Source organism: Mixophyes fleayi, chromosome 11 (genome assembly GCF_038048845.1).
Source record: "Mixophyes fleayi isolate aMixFle1 chromosome 11, aMixFle1.hap1, whole genome shotgun sequence".
NCBI classification, from domain to species: Eukaryota; Metazoa; Chordata; class Amphibia; order Anura; family Limnodynastidae; genus Mixophyes; species Mixophyes fleayi.
Window position 1 is genome coordinate 30,760,398 of NC_134412.1, and position 6,301 is coordinate 30,766,698.

Consider the following 6,301-nt stretch of genomic DNA (forward strand, 5'->3'; position numbering starts at 1 on the left):
GAAGGCAGGCTGCTGGAATTCGGTGCAGAAGCTCCATCATTTCTTCTGTTCCTGTCATCATTCGTGTGGAAAAAGGTAAGAAGAAGGGTACTTGGAAGCTGCAGGGGGGGGGGCATGTGTGATAGAAACTGCAGGGCATAGGAAGGGGCATGTGTGGTGGAAACTGCAGGGCACAGGGGGGGCATGTGTGCTGGAAGCTGCAGGGCACAGGGGGGGGCATGTGTGATGGAAGCTGCAGGGGGGGGGCATGTGTGATGGAAGCTGCAGGGCACAGGGGAGGCATGTGTGATAGAAGCTGCAGGGCATAGGGGGGGCATGTGGGATGGAAGCTGCAGGGCACAGGGGGGCATGTGTGATGGAAGCTGCAAGGGGGGGCATGTGTGATAGAAGCTGCAGGGCATAGAGGGGCCATGTGTGATGGAAGCTCCAGAGCACAGGGTGGGCATGTGTGATGGAAGCTCCAGGGGGGGATGTGTGATGGAAGCTGCAGGGCACAGGGGGGATGGTGTATGATGGAAGCTGCAGGACACAGGAGGGGCATGTGTGATGGAAGCTGCAAGGCATATGGGGGGCATGTGTAGCTAAAGGTGCTGGGCAGAGAGGGGGCATGTGTGAAGGTGCTGAGCAGAGGTGGGGCATGTGAGTTAGAAGTCTGTTCCCCACACGGCCCCTCCTCAGCCAACAATACCTTTACAACACTCACCAGCTTTTCTTTCAGGGGCGCACGGAGGATTTGTCAGGGGGGGTTTCCTCCGCCCCAGGAAAAAAAAATATTTTGCGCCGTTTCGGCTGCACTGTAGTATACAGCAGCCGCGGCGCTGTCAAAGAAGCATCCGCGGCGGTGCTGTATACAATACAGCACCGCCGCGGACGCTTCTTAGACAGCGCCGCGGCTGCTGTATGCTACAGTGCCGACATGTAGGGCACTTTTTAGCGGAGAGGGGGGGGTTTCTGGAGACCCAGAAACTCCCCCTGCGTGCGCCACTGTCTTTGATATTCCCCATGACACATGCTCATTATCTATTCCCTCACATGACCTACTGCCTCAATCCTGACACCTCTCTTAACTCAAAATGAAAAGAGGCACCCTTTATATTAATATAATATGTGTGTGTGAGAGGCCAGTGTATTTATATTATGTGTGTGTATGAGGGGCTGTTTGTGGGAGGGAAATAGTTTTTTGTTTAAATGGTAACACTATTAATTTAATGTTGGAGCTGGTTTGAGGGAAATAGGTCTATTTATTAAATGTGTATGCTATTAATTTAATGCTTTGGTTGGAGGGAGGTCTACTTATAAAATGTGGGTGCTATATTGATTTAACACTGGGGCTGGTTGGAGTTTACTAAATTTCGTGTACCAACTTTTTTTTCTAAATAGGGCCTCCAACATTCCAGGATCCAGACAAGCAACAGCTGATCTAAAGACACCAGCAGCCACAAGCCATGTGTCACTCACCGGACCGTGAGTGCCATTTCCCGTGTGTTCAGGAACCGTGGCCGTCCGCCACCCTGAGGGTCTGCGCATGTGCAGCCCTTATCAAGCCTTTAATACCTGTTGCTTTTAATTGATTGGATGATCAGGCAACCCTCCCTATTTAAACCACCTGTTTCACTTACTACTGCTTCCTGAGTATTGCTTCTTTGATTCTGGATTACCTGCCGTGCGCTGCACCAACCTGATTACCGCTTCCACCCTCCAGTGGTCTCTCCTCCTGCCGGCCTTCAGCCTTCAAGTATCCCTGCACGTCGCTCTAACAGCCTGCTCTCCTGAACCGCGGTATGCATACTTTTCATTGACTTTGCTTTTGTATTGCATATCCATCTGGACTGAGTTGTGTTCTTCTCCGGAGCTTCCTATCCACTGAAGCTATTGTTACCATTGACTTTGTTTTCTATTGCCTGGATTGCTATTGAAACTTTGTATACTTCAAGCAGCGCTGGTCAGTTATTGTTGTATTGTGGATATCATCGTGGGATCAAGTTCTGTGTGCCCCGTGTATACTCTGCTTTACATTCATCTCCTCGTGCCCCTCCTCACCTATATATAGCAGTGGTACAACTTGCTGACGCAGACCACTGACTCCTGTTCCCTGTGACACCAGTTTCAAGTATCCTCTCACATAGCAGTGGTACAACTTGCTACACGCAGACCACTGACATCCCCGTTACCTACCTTCACCTGGATTCCATTCCTTCACTATAGACAGCGGTACAACTTGCTATACGCAGACCGCTGACTCTCACTACCTCATCGCTACTCCTGGACATTCCTACTCACTATAGCAGTGGTACAACTTGCTATACGCAGACCACTGAATCTCCTCACGTTTCCCTGTCCATCTGGATCCTCGTGTACATTCATCTACTCATTACCAGTTGCTGCTAGTCATAGACTTTCCTTGAGCATTCTCTCACCATCTGCTGTTTCTCCTGTTCCGTTGTCACCCTGCTACCAGAGAACCATAATACCAGCTATATTACTCTGGTAAGTCCATCATCTGGTGATATCCTGGGCAAAGACTCCTAGTGCCCGTGACACCATGAAAGTAACAAGAACAGGTAGGAGAGAGCAGGGCAGTCTGCCAACTATACTGAATCTGGTGGGATTTATATTATGAGGAGGTCTGACTTGTTTAAATGTTGCACTATGGGATTCATGCAGAAGACTGACATATTAACCTGATTATTGCATTCCAGCACTTTTTCATGTTTCTGTAGGTAGAGGGCTGCAGTCAGTAACGGACGGTCTGTGACGTGGTAGTGATAGGAGACTGTTTTTTTATTACTGGGCTTGCTAACCATGAACTGCAGTTTCTTGACATGTTAATTTATGATTAATACCTAAGTTTAGTTAAAGATAAAGTACAATTTGTGTGAATTGAAAGGTAAGCAGTGGTGGAAGTGGGGTGTATATGGTAGTAGGCCATACTGCTACTTCTCATACTGACTTCATTGTAAAATAATAAAATTCCATTCACTTGTTTACATTCTCATTACATATTTCATACCGCCACTTCTAGACTTCCACTTCGACCACTGAGCTTAATATTCATCGTATGGAGTATATGACCAGTATAATTCAAAATTGTGCTAGATCCTTTGACAAAATATGGGGTCCATGGAAATTATTCTTTAACTACTGGGACCACAGTGTGATGCAGTGTAATGATAAAGGAGGGCACAGTGTGATGAGAGGGACAGTAATGAGGGGCCACATGGTGATGCAGTGTAATGATAAAGGAGGGCACAGTGTGATGAGAGGGACAATAATGAGAGGCCGCATGGTGATGCAGGAGGAGCAGCGTGATGTGCGGCGGCACATAGTTTACCCTTCTACTTAACTATAGGAGTATATGCTATGCTAAAAAAAATATAGTGCTATGGATTGTTTCAGGGAGGGTGGGAGGGGCCCAAACCAATATCTTGCCTAGGGCCCCATGAAGTCTATATCCGGCTCTGCGGCTGAGATATATGGAGGCTGGATGTAAAACTCCCTGCAAGAAAGTTTGCATCTCCGGAATAATACCTAACTTCTTCTGAAAGTAAACAGACAGGAACGAAACCTGAACTTTAAGGGAGTTAAGTCTTAGTCCACTGTCAAAAATGTCCTGAAAAAATGAAAGAAGACGACAGAAAGCAGAAAGAAGAAGTGTAAAAAACTTTTTTGTTCGCACCAAACAATATATGTTTTCCACATCCTGTGACAATTCCTGGCTGACACCATCTTGTTCTAAATAACAACTGTATATCCCCTTGTTCTTAAAAGGGAGGCCATTTTTCAATTGACTTTTGTAAAAGCTCTTGAAGCTATAGCCAAGCCAAAAGTCAGAGCCCTCAATTGTTAATGTAATTTTGCATTGCAAATCTGAGAAGGCTGTGATGTCCCCTGTAAGTGCTCAGCTCAACCACATAGTAGCAGTATCCCCCAGATGGCAAGAAGGCAGGGGAGGGCTGGCAAATCTCAGCCTGGGGGCAAGACTCAACTCAGCAGCCTATTAGGAACATTTTAAATGAAAAAAAACGCATGTGGCCCAGTGACCCAGTACAAGGTAGCTACTATGGGACCGGCCCAGGGGCCAAATGCCCCACTGCCCTTCAGCCCAGCCAGCCCCTGCAATAAGGAGAAATGTGTAAATCCTCTATTTAAATATTTCTGCATTGCAAGTAGCTATAATTTAGGCATTCCACAAAATGTAAGTTCCTGAACAGAAGCAAAAAATGATAAAAAAAAAAGTACCCAAATAGGCAGAAAGTGAAAGTGAACCATAGTCATGTAATGAGTCATACCTGCTGCTTTGAATACCATCTAATGACATATTACCTCTGGCCCTGGTGACAATGGAAGCGAGTATATTTCAGACAGAATATCACCTGATGCTAGTGGCCATGCCAACGGTTTTGTAGTTGCTGACACTCAGGACTGAATAATAACAGCTAGGACAAGTGTTTACCAAATCACCACTATGACTGCCTTCAGTTATAATAGTGACAGCTGCATACCTAGGCGAGACAAAGGGCAGTAACGGCCGAATAGTCTGCAATTTTCTACTTCCTACCTAGGTATTACAAATAACACTTCAAAATGAGCTACAATGGGTTTGCACTTACAGTAAGTAATTCGTTCACTAAGTAGGTCTTCTACTATAGAAGGGGAGGAGCAACAACCCACTTGTTCGGCACATTCTGTGGATGATAAGGAATTTTTTGGGGTTATGAACCTTTACAGCACAATATATAACTAATATTAGATAACTTAAAAAAAAAGTGAAATGTGTTTCATTCTATTTGACATACTACACATATATTCGGTCTTCTTCTTCTTTTCATATGATTACCGTATGGCCCCATATGTGGAAATACAACTGAATTGCGAAAGAACACTGATGTATTGACGTCACACAAGGTCTTTCGATCCACTGTAGTTTTCATCCATACATATCTTCCACCATCGAATTTTATTATAAAAGAACTTGGTAATTGTTAACATCCTTCAAGGACTCTTGTGTTGTGTATTACTATTTGTTGGTTTGCGCCTGTTTGTGAACACAATTTTTTGCTGTTGATATCTGTTTAAGGATTTTGTGGTACCTATTTGTACACTACAGCGGCAGTCCAGAGGGAGCGCTTAGAAGAAGTATTTTTTCTGTTATTTTTAAAAAGAACTAATCACACACTTAGGGTAATCTACAAAGAGCAAGCCTTACACAACTGAGTGCATCTATAACTGCGCAATTGTGCTTAGTTTCATGCTCATTGAGAATGGTCATGATCCATTTGCGCGGTGGTGCATGATCACAGGAAAGTGGAAGTCTAAAGCACATGACTTGAACTAGTGAAAGTATCACCACTAAATATTCCCTACTACTACACTTGGTTCACACCATAATTAATTAATCCTATATTTATACTACTCGCCTAACCCTCATGCATGTTTCATATAACTCCTAACAGTATGGGAACATTGGGCAGGGCCGTAACTAGGGCTGTACGACAGGGGCGTCCGCCCAGGGCGCAACGCTGAGGGGGGGGGGGGGGCGCAATTTAGAAATTTTTTAGGTTCATTTGGTTACAATTTAGGGCTGCGGGGCAGCATTTGTCTTTCTCGCCCCAGGCACTATAATTCTAAGTTACGGCTCTGACATTGGGGCTACCTATTTTCAAGTGACAATTTTTAAAATGTCCTTTTTCTAAAATAAATTTGCTCATTAACACATATTTATGCGTATTGTGCCTTATCTGCAACATACATACAACAGTGGTCGAAGTGGGGGTGTATATGCCATACCGCCATTTCTCTTATGCCTTCATTGTAAAACAATTAAATTCCATTGACGTATGTTTCCACTTCGACGTGTGTTCGGTATATCTATATTATACTATATATATTTATATAATTTACTATTGAACCTGACCTGGCTGCCCATTGGAAGAGATGTTCTGCAAGTACCATCATGAAGTAAAAAAAAGTAAATTTACCAACTAAAGATAATTATTTGCATCACATCTATCAATCACAGTTCTATATAGTTAGTATTATAAGTTGACTTTTGTCTAAGATAATAGTACTTGCAAGATATATCTGTAATACATGAATCTCATGAAATATGGGAAGTACAGCTATTTTGTACTTTGTGTTTATTTGCAGTACACAATGTTGCAAAACTAAAGAATTTATGACAAATCCCATCAGCATTTCCTTTTACATATCTCCTCAGATTCCCCGTCCCTACCAACGTCTATTTGGCTTAGCTACGCACTTATCAGCGGATTCTATTGGTTCGTAACCTTCCATTAAGGCT